Here is a 26,225-nt window from a genome sequence, read left to right as displayed (position 1 = left end):
TGAGGAGTACGTTTTGTCAGTAGATTATAGGCGTATCAACTGTACTGCTATAGTTTGTGACATTTCTATCGTAAGCTATGGTCTGTGGGGTTTAGTATGATGTTTTACTCAAATGACAGCCCACCAAAAATGAGCACCTGGTCAGATAAGCATATTTCCCACAGGTTTCTTCTAGTGTCATTGTTCTTACAAGTTAACAAGGCAAAATCATTCTATCCTTGGTGGCTTTTATATTTTTTGTGGAAGCAAGAAAATATTCTTAAAGCAAAGCCTTACTTAAGAACCCATTGTATTCCACAAGCTCATTTTCAAGTCTATTGTTTGTAAAGTGAACAGTGTACTGATAGGAATAAATAGCATTTAGATTTCCAGGTCCGGACCCCAGGAAATATGGTACTTACTTTCACATGGTAGTAAGGAAAGCTTTTTAAACTTATTGTGAGCCTATTATATATTAGTGGTACTGTAGACTCTAATCGACATATGTAATAGTGTTTTGGAGGCAAATGTCTTCTGAGTGCCAACCTAGAATGGTTGGACCACGTCTCCCGCCATTTTGAGGTAGTGAGGGTATAGAAAAAGCTCTGGAGGTTGTCATTCTTAGGTTTTCAGGCGGGCCCTGTCCTTGCTTAGCTGTTGACCTTGGACGTAAATTCCTCATGTGTAAATGGGACAATTACTCATGATTACTGTGAAATTCAGTCAGTGAGTATAATGTAGCACAGTATCTGTCATAAAATAAATTCTCAGTAAATAGTTGTTTCATTTTTCCTCAAAGTCCTAGACATAAGAACAAAGATACCCTTCCACCCCCTGTCCTTGCATCCGGATTAAGCCATTGGCCTGGACCTGTGGCTCCACTGGAGGGAAACTACCCATGGCATTGGGGATTTGGTAGTGGGGACTCAGAAAGGATGATGCAGAATAATGACACAGGAGAGGGGTTGCCAACTGAGAGAAAGGTGGCAGTCTTGATCAGTCCATGAATTTAGGTCAATGAATTACTTGGTTCCTAGAAACAACCATCTTTTTCTCTGGCTTCTCTGTTGATCTTTGTCAACTGTTCCACTGGAAACTTTTACCTTCTTGATGTCTACTTAGTCCAATAACAAGTTTTTTTTTTTGTCATCTTCATACTACCTGAATAACCATATTTTTCTATTTTTTTTAATGGTTAGGACTTAGTAATGGATGTCTGTACTACAGTAACAGATGTCTGTACTACAGATGCCTGTACTTTCTTAAGATCTGGTATTTGTTTTTCTATACTCAAAGTCCAGTTGATTTTCTTGTTCTTTCATTGGCCCATACCTTATTCATTAACCTCTCCTCTCCTTTTTTATTATATATCTGCATTGAACTAGTAATGTACACGGAACTAGTGACTGTGAATTGAACTAGTGAGGAGGATATAAAGATGAAAAGTAGTTGTCTTTGACCAAGGATCTTATAGTCTAATAGGACTACAGATATCTTGACCAGTAGTTCAAATACAGTATGCTATTTGCTATAACAGAGGTAGGTACAAGTGCAAATGAAATCTAACAAGAGCTCTTGATCTCTGCCTGCAATACCAGGGAAGGGTTTTAGTAGTGGTTGTGTTTGAGCTGAGACTTGAAAACTGAGTAGGAGCGGACATGTTGATAAGCAGTAGAAAGCATTTCTAGGTAAAGCCAACAGCCTGAGTAGTTGTGTGGCATTACGAGAACATAGTGTGTACTGGGCGCTATATGTAGGTAAGTTATATTAGAGTGTGAAGGACAAGGTCAGGAGTGAAAGGAGATGAAACTGGATAGCCAGTTCAGGGTACACTTCCTATGCCATGTGTAGTAGTCAGCCACTGAAGAATTGTGAGTGTCATGGAAGATCACTGAAAGCAGTGTGCAGGGTAGATTGAAGGTGGAGTGGGGTTGGGTGTGGGGACATGGCAAGATTGGAAGCTTTCAAGGACAGTGCATTAGTATCGATAAGAGAGGTTGAAAGCTTAGATAAGGGTGGAAGTAGTGGGAATAGAGAAGTGAGAATGTTTAGGAAAAGTTAGATGAGGGAGAATTTGCTGGTCTTTGTGACTGTTTGAATGTAAAAGATATGGGAGAGTGAGAATGTTAGAATGCTTCATAGGTTTCTGGGTAGTGAGTGGGAAAAGAGAAGAGGAAGAAGGTATGAGGGAGAAGAGAATGAGTTCAACTTTGGACCTGTGTTTAACATGCTTGCAGGGCATATCATTGGCAAGTGTGAGATGTCTAGAAGGCAGTTGGATATAGGATCCTGGAACATCACAAGAGATTGCAAAGGCTGGAGAAACAGACGTGTGTGTTCTTACCATGTGGAGAGTGCTCCATTATTGGAACGCTAAGCTAGTGAGAGTTATTTATATCCTACTTCTCAAGGTCATCACCAAGGCCTGATTTTTCACAAAAAAAATTTGCAACCTCTGGCATAAATGGGTTAAGGAACCCTCAGGGCAGTGAGAGAAATGGATATATAAATAAAGCAATCTGGGCACGGTGGCTCACCCCTGTAATACTAGCACTTTGAGAGGCTGAGGTGGGTGGATCACCAGAGGTCAGGAGTTCGGAACTAGCCTGGTCAACATGGCAAAACCCTGTCTCTACTGAAAATACAAAAATTAGCCAGGTGTGGTGACACGTACCTGTAATCCTAGCTACCCAGGAGGCTGAGGCAGGAGAATCACTTGGACCCAGGAGGCAGAGGTTACAGTGAGCCGAGAATGTGCTACTGCACTCCAGCCTGGGTGACAGAGCAAGATTCCATCTCAAAAAAAATAAAAAAATAAATAAATAAATAAAAATAAATATATAAATAAAGCAATGCTTTGAGGGACAATATGTACTATGATAGAGTTAGAGTTCAAGGTAAGATAGACGCAAAAAAATGGACTTCATTATTTTTGTGATCCTGAAGGACTCACAGAAGGTGATACCTGAGCTATATCTTGAGGTGTGGCATGGTGAGGTTCAGGGAGTGAGATTAGGGGAATAAAATATTCCTTAATGGCCCCATGATAGCAGCAGAAGGGGCTTGGGTTTCTCCTCTCCCCTTTCTTGTTCTTTATGATTTTATTGCAAGATATTTTTGTCTTTGAGGAAGTTCTTAGGGGGTTAATATGTTTCAGTTTACATATAGACATATCAGCATTTTCTCCCTGTGGTATAAACTTTCTGTGAATTTACCAACGCTGGTTTATTATATATTAGACAGCTGACACAAACCAGTGCAATTAAATCAAGTATCTGGGGGATGAGGTCCAGGCAGTGATATTTTCAAAGCATCTTAGGTGTCCTCATGGCAGTCAGGGTGGAGCACCACTGGGCTGAAACATGGTTTAGAAGAAAAGGCTGGGATTTGGTGCCAAAAACTTGTAGATTAGATTCTTGCAATTCCTTTTAATAGTTATGTATCCTTAGTTAAGTTACTCAGACTTCTCTAAGGCCATCATTGAAAAATGGGATGGTAGTATACCTGTCCTGCCTACCTGTTTTGCAAAGTTATATGGCTCAAAAGACGAGATTTGTGTGAAGGGACATTATATGCAGATGTGATTATAACAATAAAATGTTCTTTTGACCTTCTCTAGAAGTGGACAGGCTTAAGAGCTGGCTACCTTGTTCTGTAAGATGGTAACTACTTCATGGATTTTGATTTAATATTTTACCATCAGGAGCATTTTGATGATACATTTTACTACATTTGTGTAATGCTACGAGGTTGAAGACCTAAAGCCAAAAAGCAGAACCTTAAAGAAACGGCAGTTGAGCATTTCCTGTCTGACATATTCTAATTGTTTAAAATTACACAAATGCTTATTGTAATTAAGATTGTTAAGTGTGTAATCTCAGTGTCAGTAATATTTTAGTATTAAAATTCTCTAAATGTGTTGTGTTTATTTTCAAGATATGCACATTAAAAATAGCAATTTTCCAGAAAATAGAACTCCACAGAGCGCAATGGAGTACCACAAATTCACTTATTTTGTAGATTCGCATTATATTTGTTAAGAATACAGGGACATATACTGTGTCTGTGTACTGTAGGAAGCCTGACATACTAGCGTCAGTCATATAATCACATAGGAATGATCATCCTTACAGTATTATACCTTATTTTAGTTGAGAAGAAGGTGGTATTGTTTGAACCTTCTTGAACCTAAAACCTAAAGACTGGGTTGCAGATCTGTTTTCTCTACTCATTCCTGTATGACAGTTGGAAAATTAACCCCTCTGAGCCTCATATGTAAAACTGGGTTCTCTGTTGTTTTGTAACATGAAAAACTTAGTGGCTGAAAACAACAATAATTGTTTGTTATCTCATGGTTGCTGTGGGTCAGCGATTTGAGGGGCCTTGCTTGGGTCTCTGGAGGTTGCTGTTAGATATCAGCAGGAGTGGAAGTTTTATAGGAGCATCACTGGAGCTAGAAAATTCACTTCCAAGGTGGCTTACTCACATGGCTGGCCAGTTGGTGTTGGCAGGTTGGTTACTTTCCGCGATGGGCTTGCCATAGGGCTGTTCTCATGAGGTGGCAGATGACTTTCCTGAGATTCAAGCCAGCGAAGTGGATGCTGCAGTGCCTTTTATGCCTTACCTGTGGAAGTCATACACCATTATTTCAGATGTATTCAGTTGGTCCCGTAGACCAGTCCTGATTCAGTATGGGAGGGGATTACACAAGGACATGAGGCAAGGATCATTGCGGACTGTCTTGTGAGGGCAGGCTACCTGAGAGGATAACAGTCTCTACCTGACATAGGATTGCTTTGAGATGCATTGTAAGCATTTATGGGAGAGTCCTTTGTAAGCCATTAAAGCAGCATATAAATGTGTTATAGAAGTGATGGTGGCTCACACCTATAATCCCAGCACTTTGGGAGGCCAGAGCGGGTGGATCACTTGAGGTCAGGAGTTCGAGAACAGCCTGGCCAACATGATGAAACTCTGTCTCTACTAAAAATACAAAAATTAACCAGGTGTGGTGATATGCGCCTGTGATCCCAGCTACTCGGGAGGCTGAGGCAGGAGGATCTCTTGAACCCTGGAGGTGGAGGTTGCAGTGAGCAGAGATTGTGCCACTGCACTCCAGACTGGATGACAGAGTGAGAGTCTGTCTCAAAAAAGAAAAAAAAAAAGTGATACTATTCTTTTTGACCAGTAAAACTGAATGGAAGTTGAATTATTTTGCTTTGTGCCATGTTAGCATTATGACACACTTTGCTCCAAATCCTTCCCTGCTTTCTTCTTTAAAATCATGTTATATCTTTATCTTATATCTTACTTTATATTCAAGAATTCTCCCCCTTTAATAATCAGCTAGAACAAAATAGCATGTCTTAAGTTTCTCACATCTCTGGTGTAATAGTACTACATTGAATGGAAGAAAATTATAAACGAGCAGTGGCTATAGCATGAACTTGTTGGTCATCTGAGTCATAGCCTCAGGTTTCATTCTAGAGCATCTCCTTGAGGAAACCTCTGAATGTCTTCTTTGTATTTCTCTTTTAGTATTTTCTCTACTTTGCCTGGACTATAGTCTTACCATATTTTTGATTGGAAAATTCTTAAGGTAGAAGGGGCTATATTTCCTCCTATTCAGTGTCTTTTATCACCTTTAAGCTAATGCTTTCTACTTCACTGGTGCTTAATCAGTGTTTACTGAGCTGGACGGCTGGCAGAACTCTAGCCTTCGTTGCTTCCCTGAAACTTCAGATGAAGAAGGTCGTGTTTTGCTAAGGTGGTAGTGGTAGTGATAGTGGTGGTGGATCCTGCCGGAACCATCTTTGAACCTGTCTTATAGGTCCCTGATTTGCCATTGGAGCCCTTGGCCTCTCATAAATGACTCAGGTATTTGGACTGTTTGTTAGTTGCTTCCTCACTGATGACCAAAGCAAGCAAGTGACCACACACACACCTCTAACAGTCATACCTAACATACCTAATAGTCATACCTAGCATACTATTTGTTTCTAAACACATAGTATGTTTTTGGTAGTACATAGTATGTTAGGTGTAACTTTCAGAATCTCATTGAACTCCTGCTTAGTTTGGTAACACATAGTATGTTCTTGACTTGTTAAATTAAGAAGACCCAGGATATAAAAGTGTACAACTTTCTTTCAGGCAATAAATCATAAAAATTTAATATTTGTACCTTTTCCCAAGTTTATTCTGAGACATAGGTCTTTGTCACACACACTTTTATATATCTTTCCTTTGAAAAATGTAGCATTTACAGTCAACTTTTGAAAAATCATTTTGCTTGTTCCTGGAGGACACGTTGCAAACACATTATCAAGTTCTAGTTTTGTAATTGTATATAGCGAAGACTTTTTTTAAAGAAGGGAAATGTTTGTAATGTCATCATGTTTTGTATTTTAGGATAATTTCGTTTCATATGATTCCCATTATGTAAACTAATAATCACATTTGTATCAACTCAGGATTCTTTTCTCCTTGTTCCTGCGGATTTTCTCCTGCAGATTTATCTGCTGACTTCCCACTTTAGGAGTTCTTTGCTTCCTTAGCCCCACTACCTGCCTTCTCCATCTCTTGTCTGACTCCTACCCTGTCTTTGGACTCAGTATACTGATGACCATTAGAGGATAAGCAGGCTACAATGGGCAGAGCAGATGTTGTGAGGAACAATGTGTATGTAAATAAGAGCGGTGCAGAAGGTTAGGATTGACAGCTTTCTACTAAATAGGTAACAGAGGTAACAGAGGACCTGTGAAGTAATAATTTATAGGAGAAGATTAAGATTGCCACAGATATTTTGCCTTACTTATGTAAAATAGACTATTTTTTAGGGTCATTTTTGGTTCACAGTAAACTTGAATGGAAGGTACAGAGATATCCCATTTGCTCCCTGCCCTCACACATGCATAGCCTCTCCCGCATGATCAATATCCCACACCTGAATGGTACGTTTGCTACAATTGATGAACCTACATGGACACATCATTATCCCCCAAAGTTCATAGTTTACATTAGGGTTCATTCTTGATGCAGTGCATTTAGTGGGTTTGGACAAATGTATAATGCCATGTATATACCCTTATAGTATACAGAGTATTTTCACTGCCTAAAAATCTTGGGTTCTGCTTATTCATCCCTCCCTTCTCCTAACCCCTGGTAACTTCTGATCTTTTCACTGTCTCCAATGTTTTTGCCTTTTCCATAATGTCATAGAGTTAGAATCATATAGTATGTAGCCTTTTTGGCCTTTATTTTTAGTTTTACTGGTATTGCAGATTATTTACAAAGGATCAGCATTTGTTTAATAGTTGCTTGAATAAGAGTTTTTTTTAGTGTCAGATTTAAATACTGAATAATTATTATTTAGTTTTGTTAAATGTTAATAACTATTTAGCACTGTTATGTGAAGGCAGTTTGAATCAGTTTATAAGTGAATTAGCTTGTGCTTTTTATGAGTCTCACTACGTTTTTTTTTTTGAGATGGAGTCTTGCGCTGTCATCCAGGCTGGAGTGCTGTGACATGATCTCAGCTCACCGCAAATTCTGCCTCCCAAGTTCAAGTGATTTTCATGCCTCAGCCTCCCAAGTAACTGGGATTACAGGCCTGTGTTACCATGTCTGGCTAATTTTTGTATTTTTGGTAGAGATGGGGTCTCACTATATTGGCCAGGCTGGTCTCGAACTCCTGACCTCAGATGATCCACCTGCCTCGGCCTCCGAAAGTGCTGGGATTACAGGTGTGAGCCACCACATGTGGCCAGAGTCTTACTATTTCTCATGTTTAAGAGATATCCTGTAGTCTGAATATGTGGATTTTATCCTGTAGTCTGAATATGTGGATTATGACAACATATTAGAAGATTTTTTGAGACCTGTCTGATGTATATGACTACATTATGTCAATACTCTAAACATTCAGTTAAAACTCTTATATCAAAACTTAAAAAATAGGCTTCAAATATAAATACCCAGATGTTAACATGGTGATATATAGTGAAAAGGATATGTAAGATCTTTATTCAGGTGCTGTCTCTGTTATTACCTATACGAACATGAACAAGTTGCTTTTTGTCTCTGAACTTCATTTTCCTTCTGGGAAAATGGAGATAACACATACTTCATAGGTTATTTTGGAGGACTTTATAAGCTGTTTGTAAGAATCCTATGTGAATTTAAACTCATAAAGAAAAGAGAGGAATTGTTCGGTTAATGAGTCAGACTTGGTTACTACCGTAGACTTAAATTTTTTTGTTTTGAAGATTAATAGTAAAGAAGGGAAATAATGATTTGGGGCTAACAAGTCAACACTGCCAAACAGATGGTTATGTAGCAGCATCTGAGAAAAAAATGACTGTATTTTTTGCTGAAAATGTCTCACTGATTAAGCCTTCTTTTGTCTTCTTGTGAAAGGTATATATACCCTTTGGGATATTCTCCTTGTGTGCTTTGGTCTTAATCATATTTATTACCTAGTTGTCAGCTTGAGATGTTAGTCTTCCTTCCAAAAGCATAAATTATATTGCCACATTTTTGTGTAGTGTCAGAGACACATTATTTCCTATTTGTAGGAAGAAAATGCTAGATTCTAAAGCACTTACGACCGGTCTCTGTATGGGTTGAGCCACAAGGGCAAGGTAGAATTAGATGGAAAGATTCTTGGGAAGAGAATAGAAATAGCCTTGTAAAATTAAATTCCTGAGGGAGGTGCTATATTAAATACAATTCTAGTTTCAATCAAAATGTCCCTATAGTTTAAAATACTTAGAGAAAAATGGTGACATGATAATGAATTAAAATTTAAAAAAAAACTATACACTTCTGAGTTTGAGAACAGTTGATGGTGATTACTTCGAAATAAAGGTGTAATTGTCATCTCCTGTTAGTACCATTGACATGCTTATTATATTGTAATATCAACTTTTTGTATTTATACTAATTTACTTTCTTCTGTTAACTTCAAAGTGTATCATGTATCTAAAGACAGAACGGTGGTATATCCTGTGACAACAGATGTAAGAATGACTGTTCAGCTGCTAACTCCTAAAGTAGACATGGAGAATCAAAAAGGAATTGTCACCAGCAAATAAGAAAGAGTACAGACAATTCCTGTTAGGTGTTACCTGATTTATGGTATTGAGAATGGGGAGAAGAAAAATTTAAAAGCATTCTAGAGAAGCATGCAGTCAAACAAACTTTATTTTTTGAATGTATTTGGAAGAACTTTTTTGGTGTAGCACGCACATAGAAGGTCAGTTGAGAGCATTGAATTGCGTGACAAGATAGATAATATTGTGTCCCTGAAACTGGTTTCTCACTACCTAGGCTAAATGTGGGGAAATTCAATGTTCGTAACATTTCATGAATTCTTTCTGGACATTTAATCTCATCTCTTGAAAGCAGGATAGGCCAGGTGCAGTGGCTCACACCTGTAATCCCAGCGCTTTGTGAGGCTGAGGCAGGAGGATCACTTGAGTCCAGGAGTTTGAGACCAGCGTGAACAACATGGTGAAACCCTATCTCAACCAAAAATACAAAAAATTAGCTTGACATGGTGGCATGTGCCTCTGGTCCCAGCTCCTTGGGAGGCTGACGTGGGAGGAGTGTTTCAGACTGGGAGGCAGAGGTTGCAGTGAGCCGTGATCATGCCATTGTACACCAGCCTGGGCAACACAGTGAGACCCTGTCTCAAGAAAAAAAAAAAAAAATTAGACTGATGTGGTGGTGCCCATGGGTAGTCCCAGCTACTCAGGGAGGCTGAGACGGGAATCGCTTGAGCCCAGGAGTTTGAGGCTGCAGTGAACCATAATCACAACACTGCACTGTAGCCTGGGCAACAGAACAAGGCCCTGTCTCCAGAATAAATAAATAAATAAAATAAAATAAAATAAAATAAAATAAAAAACTAAAAAATAAAAAAACCAAAAAAGCAGGATGAAAAGGGGAGTATGACAGTTTGTTTAGCATACAATGGAGAAGTAAGAGTACAGTCGTTGAGTGAATTGCATGAATTTGGGCCCATACTTGTCCATTTTGAATTTTATGATAAAGTGGTGAGAATCAACTATGATTTTTTATTATTAGAGGTCTCATCTTTAAGTTGGTCTGATTGTCTGGTTGTTTAAAGTTGCCTTGCAACCATGATTGTTCCAAGCCCTTAGTCAAAGAAGTAGAGCAGCACATTACCTTATTTCACCTTTCTGTAGCATTCTATTCCATAGTGGTTTAAAATTAACTTATTGAATAAATGAGAGTATATTTGATATTTGAATCAGTTTCAAGTCTGCTCACTGAAGTGCTGGTTAAACTCAAGATTGCAGTCAGTAATCTTTGTAAAATTCTCTGACCAGCATTCTGCTGCTTAAAATGGTTTTGTGGCTTCTAGTTGCCCTAAAATTAAGAAAAACTTAAATTGGCCTAAAAGACCTATCCTACCTGGCTCTGCTTGCCTCTTCAGGTTTTTCTCTTTTTTACTACAATATTAGCCTTCTGTACCCCAATGAGACTAATTTATAGATAATAAGTTCTTGTTACCTGGGCCTTTGTTTCATTTTTAAAATTTGGATCATATCTTCTTACAGATACAATTTAAATGTTTAGAGGCCTCTATAAATTTTCCTTGCTGTGTGTTACTATGTCACAAAATTCACTGGATTTACTTATTTGTAAATATAATGTAGTAGGCCCTAACTAAATAATTTTTGAATCAAGGTGATAATTGAGTGATTAGGGAGAGAGAGAGCAGAGACATCAACTTGAATGGACCTTTGAAGGAAGGGAAGAACATTCAAAACAAGGAATATAGTTTGAACAAAGACATAGTGGAAGTACCCGTGTTTCTAAATTTAAGAATTAAGAAAACATAGTATATGAAAAAGCAAAGAAAAACTAGGAAAAAAATGTTTGCAATTCATATTATACGAAGACAGCTGATTTCATAAATATGTAAAGAAACAACTCAGTGGAAAGAAGACCAACAATTGGATAGAAAAATGGACAAATATACGAAGAGTATTAATATTTCATAATAAGAGAAATGCAAAATTTAAACTTTAATGAGATGCCTTTTTTAAAAAACCTAATTGGCAAAGAAACAAATTTTGAAAACACAATGTGTCATTGAGGGTATAGGGACCTAGGCAAGTGTGATCATTGCTAATGGGAGTATGGATTTGTGCAATTTTCATTGAGATCAGTTTGGAAAATTTGAAATATATATAGCATTTGAATTTTCTACTAGAATGTATCCTATAGATCCTGTAATTGTGTGAAATAATGTATTTAAGGATACTCTTGGCAATGACTGGAAACAAATGCCCATCCTTAGGGTAGTAGATCAATAAATTATAGTATATATAATGAAATATTTATGTTGTTAAAAATAAGGCAGTTTATATATACTGAAATGTAATAATCTTCAGGATATAGTAGGTCAAAAAGGAAAATGCAGAACGATGGATAGATTATTCTGGAGGAGACTTAAGAAATGTATTTTCTTATATATGCATTGACTATTTCTGGGGGGAATTATAAGAAAATGGAAAATGCCTCTGGGGATTGGAACTTGGTAACTGAAGAGCAGGGATGGAGGTTATTTTCCATTGTATTCCTCTTTTGAGTATTTTAAATTTTGTATTAGGTAAAAAATAAAAACAAGGAAGAAATATATTCAACTCAAAATGTACTTCTGCATTACATATAGCCAACTCTGAGAAATCAGGGAATAGAAAAATGAATTTAAAAAGAATCCTGTGGTTCATGTATCTGATAAGGGGTTACTATCCACAGTATATAATTTGGGAGGCTAGGGCGGGTGGATCGCCTGAGTTCAGGAGTTCAAGACCAGCCTGGCCAACATGGTGAAATCCTCTCTCTACAAAAAATACAAAAAGTTAGCTGGGAATGGTGGCCTGTAATCCCAGCTACTCGGGAGGCTGAGGCAGGAGAATTGCTTGAACCTGGGAGGCAGAGGTTGCAGTGAGCCGAGATCGCGCCACTGCACTCCAGCTGGGTGACAGAGCAAGATTCCGTCTCAAATAACTCCGAACATCTCAACAAGAAAAAACAACCAGACTAAAACATGGGCAAATGGTTTGAATTGACATTTCTCCAAAGAAAATATACAAATGACCAATAAGGGCATGAAAAGATGCTCAACATCATTAATCATTAAGGAAATGCATATCTAAGCCCTAGTGAAATTCTGTCTCACAATCATGAGGATGACTCCTATGGAGTTTTTTGGAAGCTTCTATGGGCAGAGCTGACCAACCTGTTTTCTCTCTCTTTTTTTTAATTAATATTTAAAAATATAATTGTACTAGTTTTATCTTAATAGTGTAAAATATGTGATCCTTTTGTTCTGCTCTGAGAGTGTGTGTGTGTGTGTGTGAGAGTCTGACTTCTGGATGCAGATACTTTGTTCTGATGTTGTCTTATTCTGCTTCTCTCAATGTAAGAGAGAGGATTGGGGTTTTTGTCTTCGTTGGGGTTTTGGTTTTTTTTCTACTTTAATTTGTCTCACTCTTGTTTTGTTTGGGGTATAAACCATTCTCAGGGATCCTTTAATTTTCCTTCATTCTTAGGGTAGCCACTTACCTTCCTTCCCTCATGAAAAAAAAAAAAAGCCAATATACATTATTTTTATATATGTTGAATGTAAACTTCCCCTCCTCAGCTGCTTTTCTCTCACCTTGTTTTGCTGCTCTGTTACAGTAAGCCTGAATTCTGTTTGTCCTCTGCTACAAAGGCCACCTTTTCGATTTTTCCCAGTCAGTGAAATAGAACGTGTCTAGAATACAAAAAGCAGATGACATATTATTCCAAAGGTAAATATGTACATATAAATTTATTGGGTCTTATTGATTTTCTCTGTGATAGGTGAGATATCTAATTTAGTTGCTTTGTTGATGTTTTACACTTTTATCTCCTTATTCAGTAACTTTGCTCTTTCTTTGCATTAAAGAAATACGAACTGAATTCAGAGTCGATAGGAGCCATACTTATTTTTTTTTTATTATACTTTAAGTTCTAGGGTACATGTGCACAACGTGTAGGTTTGTTACATTTGTATACATGTGCCATGTTGGTGTGCTGCACCCATTAATGGTCATTTACATTAGGTATGTCTCCTAATACTATCCCTCCCCCGTCCCCCCACGCCACGACAGACCCCGGTGTGTGATGCTCCCCATCCTGTGTCCAAGTGTTCTCATTGTTCAATTCCCACCTATGAGTGAGAACATACGGTATTTGGTTTTCTGTCCTTGCGATAATTTGCTCAGAATGATGGTTTCCAGCTTCATCCATGTCCCTGCAAAGAACATAAACTCATCCTTTTGTAGACCCATACTTAGTTTTAAGTGTAGAATTTGTCTTTCAGCCAGGTATGATGTTGCTCACTTTATTTCCTTGATCTCTTTTTCTTCCTAGTTCTCAGGTATTAAAGCTATAAGATGTACACTGTCCACACCTTTGAATGATTCTGAGTTCATTTGTTTTGCTAATTTTTCTCTCCTGCTAGGAGATGTGAGGAAAAAAGTGTGAGGAAAAGTATTTTCTGTTCAGCTTCTTTTGGAAATAAAGTAGTCGAAGGGGAATGAAAGGTATATTCTTAAAGATTGCTATTTGATTATGGAATAAAGAAAATTTTGAGTAGTAGTTTATCTGAAGTGTGATTCTCTCTTGGAACATCTAACATCGTATTAGTGTTAATTTGCATATCTTTTGCTTTTAACAAAGGTGTGATTGGATCAGAAAATATAAAGGCTATACATTTGCTCTCATATAAAATTAATTTTAGGGTAATACAACCTTCTATCTAATTTTTATCTTTGTTGAAAGTATTTTTGACTGAGGATTCTGGTTGGTTAGAAGCCAGAGGAGTCTGGTTGGTTAGAAGCCATGCTGTTCAGGCCGGTACATTGGGGATTAATCAAGAGTGGTCTTGCTGGCTTACAGAGAAGGCTTATCTCATCTCTTTGCCCAACACGTATTTTTGTTCTCAAGCAAACTAATATAGGGAAATTGGTGTCAGGGGAGGGGTTTGTTATACTAGCAGTCCCTGCCAGTTACAGGAGGTGACTAGTGTGGTGATTAGCATCAGCTTTGTATTTGAAAAGTAGAGCACACTAATATGGTTATGAATGTTTTAATAGGTAGATAACGAACTATTGCAGAAAAAGTAGTAGTTTAAAATTAATTGCAGTTTTGGTTGAAAAATGTAGTTGACTTTGTTCTGTATTTGCTTTTATATTTGCTGAAAGTATTACACATAAAAATTATGCTTTAAATACTGTAAAATGTTTTTCTAGTATTAAGTAAATGATTGTGGAAAATGTTATATTTGAAAGGTCATGTTGATTTTCTGGCATTTCCAGTTTTACATTTTATATATACAGTTGGATTGCTTTAGCTTCTAGTTGAGTGTTAGAAGACCCAGGTAATAAATGTAGAAGATAAATTGCAAAAGGACACAATTTTTTAGAATGCACGTATATTTTATGTTTCTTTTGTTTCAACAGTGAAATTTCAAATTCTAAGAGGCAGTTGAGAGTGCTGAAAGTACAGCAGGATAATAAGGACCTTCAGTAATTGTGAAGTTTAAAGACAACCCTGATAATATTTTTTATTAATTGATGTTCCATATAGACTTTGTACTTTTTTTCCTTTTCTACCCCTTCTCCATTTGAATGAGACTTGAACATTTACCTTTTACCTAGTGGATTGAATTAATTGTGTATTCAGAACACTTTTCCAAATAAGTAATATCTGAATGCTGCAGTAGCAGTTATGAAATCAATAACTCATCATGCCCTGTGTTTTATTGGGAGTGCTGAATATTTATTGGGGGTTACGAGTAACTGGAGGCAGTATAGCATAGTGCTTAAATACATAGTTTACAGGGTCAAATAATCTGGATTCAGCTCTGCTATTTACTGTCTCTTTGACCTTGGGAAGATTCCTTAAGCACTCTGAGCATCAGTTTATATCTTTTAAAATGGGGATAAAAGTAAGGTTAATGTAGAGATTAAATGAGGTAATTAAAGTAACAGTTTTTAATATTACTATGTTTAATACAGTGATATAAAATTTTAATCAACACAAAATGAATATTCTCTACTAGACTGAGGTTTTTATTTTATTAGTTTTACAACAAGAATATTTAGTTTTTTTGTTTTCCCAATTAATGCTTCCTTTAGAGTTTGTAGATTTTTATCATAATTTATGGAAGAGTAATATTGACTGATTTTTGTGAATGGCTAATCACTCTATTAAAAATGAAACAAAACCTTACTATACCACTAGCCAAATATTTTTATATTTTATATTTCATAATCTAATATTTGTAACTGAGGTTAATATCCAAAATATAGGAAAATGTTGATATGCTTTTGACTGAGAAAAACTAGCCTTTTAAGTATTTCTTGGAGGATTCTGTTACCTACATCTCACTTTTATTTTTAAAACTCACCTTTCATCAGGGATTTTATTATGGCTGGTTTTGCTTAACATGTATGAAGAAGTAAAATTGCCACTTTTCTTTTTAATTACTTGGATAACAATTAGTTGGTTAGGGACAGGTCTTTTTAGGTGATATGCCTAGTCTTTTTTGCAGAACAAAGCTACATTAGGTTCTGAGAAACTTTATTTTTCAAAACTGGTAGATATTAATTTAAATTGCATCAAATCTCTGTATGGCTCATGTATTTTTATCTAGCTCATATATTCCCTGAAACCTATCAAAATTGTTACTGAATTTTCTTTCTAAGCCATTTATTGTCACAGTCATTGTGAAACTCCCTAATACCATTTGATGTTGATGAGACAATAAAAATAAGTTTCTTATAAAATGGGAGAGATCAGATTATTCTCAAGGCTACTAAACTGCTGTTTAAGATGAAAACAACCTTTCTGGTGACCAGTATAAAAATAATTTAGTTTTATTTACTATTATTGGTGCTTATTTGCAAATGGAGGCATAACTTATCTTTGCTGCTGAAAGCAGGAATATATTAGAAGCTTTCCTAATGTGTTTATTAAATGAATGCAGGTATGACGTAAAGATCAGACAAGAAATTTAGCAGTGTTATCTTTATAAGTGTAAATAATTTCATGAGTATGTTGATCTTATAGCAGAAGTCAGAAATGGCCTTTGAACATGGGTGTAGTGATGATGATGGAACATATCATGGAAGATAGGTAATTTTAGTACTGTAAGGGAGGGGCCATTCTGATATTGGAGGGTAAAGGCCTGAAGTTAGAATCATAGAATCATAGATAATTGGAGCTAAGGTCATCTATTCAAATAGATGAAATGAATTGCTTACTCATTGGCATAGCTAAGACTTGAATCCAAATCTTATTTCGGACTTGGTACAAAGCATAACAGGAACAGAAAACACTTAGCCCTAGAACAGAGTGGGCACTTGGTTCTTTGGGAGGGATACATGCATGGAGAGGTAATATCAGATGAGTTGCATGGCTGTCAATACAGCCTGATCTGGCTGCTTATTTTCTCCATTGCTCTCTTGACTGGCATTTAAAGGAATGGAATGTCATCAACACAACCATATGAAACTATCAACATTGTAAATGGGTGGTAATATAAACCATATCTACAATTAAACAAACAGTCAGGATACATTTATTTAGCATCTGCAAATGCTTAGCAAAATTCTAAGAATTTTAGGATGTATAGAAAGGAGTGAGACAAGGCCTATGCCCTTTAGGGGCTTACAACTTAGTTGAGAAGTTACCTATAAAACGGTAACTAACAGTTTTGGGTGCCAAATGAGGGTGTGGCTAGTGAATGCCAGAGGAGTTTGGAAGTGGAAGAGGGCCTTGTAGGTTACAGTGCTAATATAGGGTTTCCCAGAGAGATGAAAATCAAGTTTGGTTGCTTCTCACCTCATTAGGTCTTATGAATAATTTTATGTGTTCAGCTGTAAAGGTTTTGGATTCATTTAACTTGTTACAGATCCTGGACTTGATTGCAAGTGTTTCCCTGACTTCCAGTCAAGTGCCATTCCACAGTTGCACAATGTTGTGCACAGGTTGGCAGGAGGTTTCTGTTGGAAGAAGCCCATTTTTGCTTATCAATCTTCATTGTGTTCACTAGCAGATAAAATTCACCCCACTGGTCTTCTGGATGTTTTATGATGGAGCACCCCCAGTTTCAGTTACCTGGAGCCCCTTTTGTTTCTTGATTGGCAAAATAGCTAAAATTGTTACTTAAATATGAGTTTGGTGGATCTTTTCCTTTAAGGTGATCTTTCTACTAAGAAACTATTAAAGTGAGGTGGGATATTTGTTTACAGTATATGAAACATAGCAGCAGCTGGCATTTACAGTGGGCTTCTGTTGTTCAATTAGATCATTTTGGTGTTCTGTTACGAATCGTTAACTTGAAGATTGGTACATAAATAATGCCATTAAAAATAATAAGTAAATTTAGAAATAGCTGCATCAGAGAATAAATATACTTCTCAAAAACCCATTTTGTTTTCCCTCCTCCTGGATATTTCTGTATTCAAATGGTATTTCTCATTTTAGCACAAAGGAAGGCCTATAAATCTGACAGTTGAATTTAGTCTAACCAAGAAATATGAAATACATTAGAGCTTGAATTATATAGTGCAAACCTCAATCCACTGCTGATTCTTTAAGGCAGTGTTTTTTTAACCTTTTTCTTTTTTTATTTTATTCTTATTTTAATGTAGTGAACCCTTCTTCAAAGAAAATCTTGGTTGGAATTCCATTATTGGAAAAAAAAAAAAAAAAAGAAACAGATAAAAGCATAAAAGCAGAGTGGCTCTGATTGAGGCAGCTCAGAACTCTGTTCACTTAGCACCTGCTCCCCCTGGCCCTTAAGACTCCAGGGAATCATTAGGAGACCATGGAGCACAGACTGAAAACTAATTGCTTGTAAGGAAAATCTAACTAAACACTTTCTAAAAATCAGCTGTTAATTGGGAAAAAAATTCTTAATGCCTTATAGTTGAGTGGATTATGAAAGTTACTTGATCCTTCTTATCCATCTTTACTGCCTTTGGACAAGAGTGTTGTGTTATGATTTACTGAAGAAAAATACACACAGAAAAAAATCAACTTCTTGAAGTTCAATATACAGATATATGTAATAATCGGCATATGTTATTTTTTTCTTTTCTTTGTTTTTTTTTTTTTTTTTTTTGGTGAGATGGAATCTCGTTCTGTTGCCAAGGCTGGAGTACAGTGGCATGATCTCTGCTCAGTGCAACCTCTGTCTCTCAGGTTCAAGCGATTCTCCTGCCTTAGCCTCCCAAGTAGCTGGGACTACAGGCATGTGCCACCACACCTGGCTAATTTTTGTATTTTTAGTAGAGACGGGTTTCACCATGTTGGCCAGGCTGGTCTTGAACACCTGACCTTGTGATCTGCCCACCTCAGCCTCCCAAAATTCTGGGATTACAGGCGCATGAACCTCTGTGCCCAGCCTTTTTTTTTTTTTTTAAATGAACCAGGGTCTCATTGCTCTGTCACCCAGGCTGGAGTGTAGTGGTGTGATCACAGCTCACTGCAGTCTCGATCTCCTTGGCTCAAGTGATCCTCCCACCTCAGCCTCCTGAGTAGCTGGGAGCACAGGCATGTGCCACCATGACTGGCTACATTAATTTTTTTTTTAATTTATTTTATTTTTTGTTGAGAGAGGGTCTTCTTTTGCTGCTAAGGTTGGTTTCAAACTCCTGAGCTCAAGTGATCCTCCTGCCTTGGCCTCCAGAGTGCTGGGATTACAGGCATGCACCACTGTTCCCAGCCCACATATTTCTTTCTGTGTATATTTATACTTACAGCAAAAGTATAATTTCTTTTTAAAACCACTTTCTCCATAAATATCTTCAACTGTGAAGTAAAACTATCAGGTAAGAGATGGAGGTATTCATTTGTGTGTACATACACCACACACACACACACACACACACACACACACACACACAATTTATGGCATGTGGTTGTGCAGTGCTGTTCAATCAAGGCCTCCAGAGTATGATGTAGTTTATATGGACAGCTAAGTGGTTTATTAATTTGTTCAATGAAACTATATTGAACACTGAGCACTTAAGCACTGAAGTATAGCAGTGAACAAGTGTTTCTGCCTGCACAGAACTCACAGCTGATTAGGGGTAAGGCTGAGAAAATCAGGTGTGATAAATGTTGTGCTGGGGGAGCATAGAGTTTTATGGGAACACATAGGAAGGGAATCTAAGTCAGATTTGGAGAGCCTCAGTGGACTTCCTGATAGTGACATCTGAGCTAACCTGAAGGATGGGTAAAGCTGGCCAAAACAAAGAAAGGTGGGAAGAGTGATGTAGACAGAAGGGAGAGGTGTGTAAAGGCCCAGAGACAAGTAAAAGTGTGGCATATTCTAGAAATTGTATGGAGTTGGGTTTGGTTGAAGCATGATGTGCTATAAAAGAGTGGAACTGGCCAGCCACGGTGGTTGACACCTGTAATCCCAGCACTTTGGGAAGGTAGGTGGATCACTTGAGCTCAGGAGTTTGAGATTAGCCTGGGCAACGTGGTGAAACTCCATCTCTATAAAAAATACAAAAATTATCAGGCGTGGTGGCACATGCCTGTGGTTCCCACTACTTTGGAGACTGAAGTGGGAAGATTGCTTGAGCCTGGGAGGCAGAGGTTGCAATGAGCTGAGATTGCACCACTGCACTCCAGCCTGGGTGACAGAGTGAGACCCTATCTCAAAAAAAAAAAAAAAAAAAAAAAAAAAAAGGGTGGAAGTGATGAGACTAGGAATCTAATCATAATTAGCCTTATATGCTAAATCTAAGCAGCTTGATATTATGCTATAGAAAATGAGGGGTTATTGAAGGATTTCAAGTAAGAGAAAGTTAGGATGATTTCTATTGTTTTCATAAATGGTCACTTTGGCTCACTACCATGTTGACCTTTGGGCAGCTGTTTGGATGATAGGGTCATTCTCTGAAAGTAGAAGAACCGGAGAGTATAGAATGCTGTGTAGTTTGTCTTTCCATAACATCCCCAATTGCCTCTGTCCTTTATAAAATCCATCTTTCTTCATGTTATTTTTATGGCCCTCTTAGCCTTATCACAAGGCTGGAATAATCCAAAGAACAATGCTTAATGTTCAATATCTATATAGATACTACACAGAAATGTCTGTACTCTTTCAGTGTAGAAACTGATATGATGCCTGGCACTTAGCAGATATTCAATAAATGTTTATTGATGTGAAAGGAGTAAATACCAAAAGAAGAGATGTTGATTCATTTTTTTTTTTTTTTGGTAAGATTTCTCTGCTTTTCTTAACATGTCCTTTAGATGCAGACAATTTCAACGTCAGCTATTTCTTAACAAACTTACAAGGGTACAACCATTGTATAATAGTACTAATGATAATTAATTAAACATTGTACATTCTAAATAGTCTTCAAAGTCACAAGCTTTTTGCTTTACTAGTGGATCTCAAATTCAATTAACAGTTGGATATGCAGATATAATATTCAAAGAATAGTGAAAAGCTTTAACTCAGCTCAACAATTATTCTTTGGAAATTAGTGTAGAAGGATAATGTATAAATTGAAAATTTTTTTTATACATGCAAGAGAACTTCTTTTCTAACATATTTCTGAGAATGATCATAAAGGGGATTTATTTTAAAACAATATTTTAGGCGGAGCACGGTGGCTCATGCCTGTAATCTCAGCACTTTGGGAGGCTGAGGCTGGTGGACCGCTTGAATTCAGGAGTTTGAGACCAGCCTGCGTAACATGGTGAAACTCCATCTATACAAAAAATGCAAAAATTAGGCAGGCCTGGTGGTGTGCATCTGTGGTCCTAGCTATCGGGAGGCAGAGGTGGGAGGATCATTTGAGCCTGGGAATTGAGGCTGCAGTGAGCCTTGATCATGCTACTGCACTCCGGTGTGGGCAACTGAGGGAGACCTTGTTTCAAAAAAAAACCCCAAAAAACAAACAACAAAAAACAACCCTCCTCCAATATTTCATATTTTATTTAACTTAGTAGTTTGTAACATTTTTTTCATAGTATTACTTACTTAAATGAAATGAAATTACCTGATTTACCTTTTGAAGCTAAAACCCATATTTTAAAGTATTGCTCAGATTCAGAAAATTAGCAAATTCAAAGCTGTTTTTCCAGTGGTTTAAACTCATTACTGACTTTATTTAATAAGTAATCAAATTTTTTCATATTTAGCCAGTGGGATCTCCAGGCAAGCTCCCATCTTCTTTGATGTACTTCCATCTTTTTTCTAAACACTTCTTAGTGGCCAATGAAAATGTTTCAGGCTCATCTTAAACATTCCCCACCACAGACCCAGAATCAACCTTTTCTCTGAAGAGTGCTGATTCTTTGGAGTAGGGAATGGTATTAGACCCTAACAATTGAGTACTACATATACTCATTGCTACTTCTATATGGTTTTGCTTCCAGAGCCCCACAGCATTCGTCCCTGATTCTGGCTGTGTATTTATATCTCCCTTTTCCCACAGTCAGCACTGTTCTCCCAACTCATTTGCTCAATCCTACAATGTAGCTTAAGTAGTTTCACAATTGTTTCCCTTACTGTTTGCATTCCCCACCCCTCAACTTCCCAACCCAAATACCGCCCATAGTATTTGACTATATACCCTTGGGTTGGGTATAATCAAATACTGTATCCAAAAGTTACTTGGATTAGTCCCTTTTCCTCCCCCACCATAGTTGATGACTGTTTAATTCACTCCCTTGTTTAGATTTTAAGTGTCTGATGGAGCAAAGACCATTTCTTTAGGTGTATCTCATATAGAATCAAAATCTGTAGTATAAATCAAGAATATTAATGAGATTGTTTTGCCCTGCATTTAATATCTTTCATTAGACACTCTCACTAAAACAAAGTGAAGTATGCAGTTTTTTTCTTTCCTCTTCCTCCTCTTTCTCCCTCTCCTTCTTTCTGTCATTTCTCTTTTTTGCTTTCTTTCTTTGTTTTTTGTTTCTTTTTGGTATGGAACATTTCTCTACCTTACTGCATTTTACTCAGTATAGTAGAGGCATTTCTGCTATTAATGACATATGCATTCCTGAAAAATCTTTAATTCTGCAAAATTATACCATAAAATTTTAGGGCTTGTAAAGAAAATAGGGCTAGGAACAGATCATTTGAAACCAGTGGAATTTTGTAAACAAAGCTAAGAAAATAGAAGTTGTCAAAAAAACAATAGCATTATTAAATCCCTACTGGCATTTGCACCCAGCATCACATCAGTCTTAGCCTCAATCCCTGGTTTTCTTTCTTTGTTGTAGGTCCTTAAAGTCATTCTACTTCTAATACAGATCAATTTCATCAAAGTTGAAAATCTGCTCCAGGGTATTGATCTGTTGATTTTGTTTTATTTTAAACACAGGGGAAAATATCTTTGCATTTCTTCGTTGGTACTCTCAGCCTCCTTTAACAGTGGAAAGTCTTGAAGCCACCAAATGAGACTTTCGCTTTTTTTTTGAGACGGAGTCTCGCTCTGTCGCCCAGGCTGGAGTGCAGTGGCCGGATCTCAGCTCACTGCAAGCTCCGCCTCCCAGGTTCACGCTGTTCTCCTGCCTCAGCCTCCCGAGTAGCTGGGACTACAGGCACCCGCCACCTTGCCGGGCTAGTTTTTTGTATTTTTTAGTAGAGATGGGGTTTCACCGTGTTTAGCCAGGATGGTCTTGATCTCCTGACCTCGTGATCCACCCGTCTCGGCCTCCCAAATTCGCTTTAATTGGGAGAAAACTTGCTCTTGGTTGGATCGAAACCTTCATGTACTGGGGAAAATTGTATATGAACCAGCATAGCTTTCACATAAGACTGATGTCATTTTCCTACATGTGAGCTAATTTACATTAAGAAATAGCTATTGTAGCAGAAAAAACTAGTATTAATATTGTTTTAGTATATAAAGATACTAAATACCCATTACTGAAGATATAAGTAATATGGAAAAATATACAGAATAAAGTTAAATTCCTTTCATTGCAAATAAATACTGTCATCATTTTGGTTCATATTCTTTATTATTTGACCTCTTTCTATGATGATAAGGATGATGATGAGGATGATGCTGTGTGGGTATAAAATTTCACATAAATGGGTTCATATTAAAAATGCAATTTTCCAACTTTTTTGAAGCAGAATCTCAAGCAATATAACGATATATTGTTCTTTTTAATGATTGCAAATTATTCTGTTTGCATGCCATCATTTATTTACATATTTGTGGACATTTGGATTTTAGTTTTTCACCGCAATAAAAATGGTATGTTGAATATCCTTGATCATATCTTTGCATCCATAAAATAAATTCCTGGAGTGGTGTTTCTGAGTCAGAAGGTGTATTCATGTAACATTTTGGTATATATTGCCATATTATATTTGTCAGTTTGATAGACTAAAGTGGTCCTTTGTTTTTATTTATATTGATGTTATTATCAGTGTGTTTACACATCTTTTTATGTCTTTATATACTGTCTATATTTTGTTTCAGTGAAATACCTTTCTCTCAAAATTATTGTCTTTTTTCTTATACTTTCTAAGAATTGTGTAATTTTAGAGATATTGAGCCTTCATGATTAATAAATATTATGATTTTTTAATATCCTGCTGATTGTCTTTTAACATTATGGCATGTTTTGATTTTTATGTAGTGAAATCTATCAGTATTTGTCTTTCATGTTTTCGGGGTTCTGTAAAATGTTCAGAAAGGCCTCTTTCTACCCTTAAAACACTGTTGCTTTTGTTTCCTTTTATTATTTTTATATTTCTATTTATTACATTTAATGTTTGGCTTATCTGGAATTTATTTTCTTATGATGAATTTAATAAATATCCAGCTTTGATTTTATTCTCCTTCCAAATTGTAGCTAATTGTTTCAACATAACTTGTTAATTCAACTTCTCTTCCCAATATGAATGTTGACTTTATCAAATACCAAGTTTCCTTGCGCCTTTGGGTCTTTTTGTGCTTTTCGTATTTATTAGTCATTTCTGCAAAACAAATAACCACCCAAATCAGTGGCTTAACACATTTATTATCTCACACAGTTTCCGTGGATCATCAGAAATTTAGGAGCAGCTCAGCTTTGTAGTTCTGATTCGTGTTTCTCTTAACGTTGAAGTTAAGATTTCAACTCTAGCCACAGTTGATGAAATTTCACAGGTATCTTAAAACAATGTCTTCCAATTTACAGGCAAGTATGCAAAAATCAAAACAAGGCATATAAGTATGGAGAATAATCTAAATGAGATCACAGTTCCATATGCTGTAATACTCACCATAGGCTCATTATAATACCTGGACTTTTTGTGCAGCAGACACTTGTGTCTGGGTAATGCTGTGCTCCATCTGCTTTTATCTCCAGGCCACTCAGGATGAGCTTCTTTGTACTCTGTCCTCTTGGCTGTTTTATTTATTTATATATTTATTTTTACTTTTTCTTTTTTTAACATATGCTTCTTGTCCTTTGTTGCCATTTCAGCAAATGTGCATGCGTGTTTGTGGGTACACTTGCACTTATAAGCTAAAAGGACCATAAGCACTCATTCTAAAGGAATTTATTTCTGTTGCTTTCACCTTAAATTGCATAAATCTTTTCCTCTGGTTTGCATCTTCAGTACTGAGTCTGCACTGTTGCTTTTTGAGCTCCCCATGGACTTGCAGCTGCCATACATGGGCTGCGGGCACCCTTCCAAATCTTTAAGCCATAGTCTGAACAGATTTTATTTTTGACAGACTAATCAGAGCCTTAATGTGCTTTCCTGATGGGGGAGACTGTGTTTCTAATTTTTTGTATTTATCATTTTGTAAAGAGTAGTAATAGTCCCTGGGCTAGCTATAAGTTTGCTGGTTAAATTGTATTTTTCAGTCCTACTTTTTTGTGACTTTCTCTTTCCATTTTTGTCCCTTGGGGTCTAGTGACCTGGTTCTTTTGAGAAGCCTTCCTACTCCTGACTCCCAACCCTGATCAAAGGAAAGACCATGTTGTAGGTATGACTTGAGTTGATATGGCATTCTAGTAAAGGCATTTGCATTCTAGTATAGAAAGCAATATATTTGAAGCGTGAAGAGTAGGGGTCAGGATAGGATTTTCATGAGACCCAGAAACCATGTTCTTTAAAAAAATTTTTCAATTCTGCTTATTGTTGAGCCCTAATAAGACCCTTGTTCCATTCTAAAATAAGACCGAAGTAGGGCTGCAGTGTAAGAGAAGTGAATATGAAGCAGTGTTAGGCAGTAGGAAAAAATGTGAGGTAACAAAGTAGATAAGGAACATCAAAGCTTGATACTTGGATGACTGTGCTTTGGAAACTGGCTGTCACATGATTGCTAGTGATATTTTTCCATTACTCATGTTATTGCCTAATGCCCACTTTCTAATATTTTTGTACCCTTCTTTTTTTAGGTTCTGAGTGTTACTACCTTTTTCTTATTTCCCCTGTCTCACTTCTTCTAAGTTTTGATTTTCAAAAGGTTCTTGAGATTTTTTTTTCTAGAGTGCTTTTTCCATTTATAGGCTTTCTTAATTTTTTTTAAAGCCAATTTTGAACACAGCCCAAATGCCAAATAATGCAGTATTTTCTTCTTAGCTATTCAGTGAGTATTCCTGATGCTGATAATATATCCTTTTACTAACCCAGTATATTATTACTTCAAGAAAAAATGAACTTATGGTGAAATAGTCCAGTATCCTCTACTTGCTTTGCTTGGGTTATGGATAAGTACCTGGTCTCTTTCATTTATACACATATTTAAGTCCTCATATTGTTAGCTTAAAATTCACATTGCCTTTAGCTTCTACTTAATGATAGCAGTTATACTTTTCTATTAAATTGGAAAAAAATAGAGTACAGTGTTGAAATCCAAACTTTGTGGTTATTAGGGTTTAAAGCTTACCAAGCTTCTCCTTGCTAATGGTTATCATTTAATAGGATTTTTCTCCCTCTGTAAAAAGCTATTATTGACTGTCTTATTAATTTTTATGGTAAACTTTTTGTGGAATTTATTTCATTTTAATAACTGAAATTTGAGATTAGGCATTTGTTGTAAATGTTGTTAAATGGTGTCTATTTGGAGTTACAGGATAAGGATAATTTATTGGATTAGGATGGCCTGAGCCAGTTCTTAAGAGAGTCCTAGAATATTGTTAAAGGATTTTGATTGATATGGTTTCCAAAAATATTGGAGCCA

General features: G+C 36.7%; 1 protein-coding gene across 17 annotated transcripts in view; it reads left to right on the top strand.

Moving 5' to 3' along the window:
- IMMP2L (inner mitochondrial membrane peptidase subunit 2) overlaps positions 1-26,225 on the top strand; it is an 870,942-nt gene that overhangs the window by 3,314 nt on the left and 841,403 nt on the right. The gene's annotated exons all lie outside the window — the stretch shown is intronic.

The sequence above is a fragment of the Macaca mulatta genome, chromosome 3 (assembly GCF_049350105.2).
Source record: "Macaca mulatta isolate MMU2019108-1 chromosome 3, T2T-MMU8v2.0, whole genome shotgun sequence".
NCBI classification, from domain to species: Eukaryota; Metazoa; Chordata; class Mammalia; order Primates; family Cercopithecidae; genus Macaca; species Macaca mulatta.
Note: the sequence above shows the minus strand (reverse complement) of the source record. Positions and strands in the feature narration are given on the sequence as shown.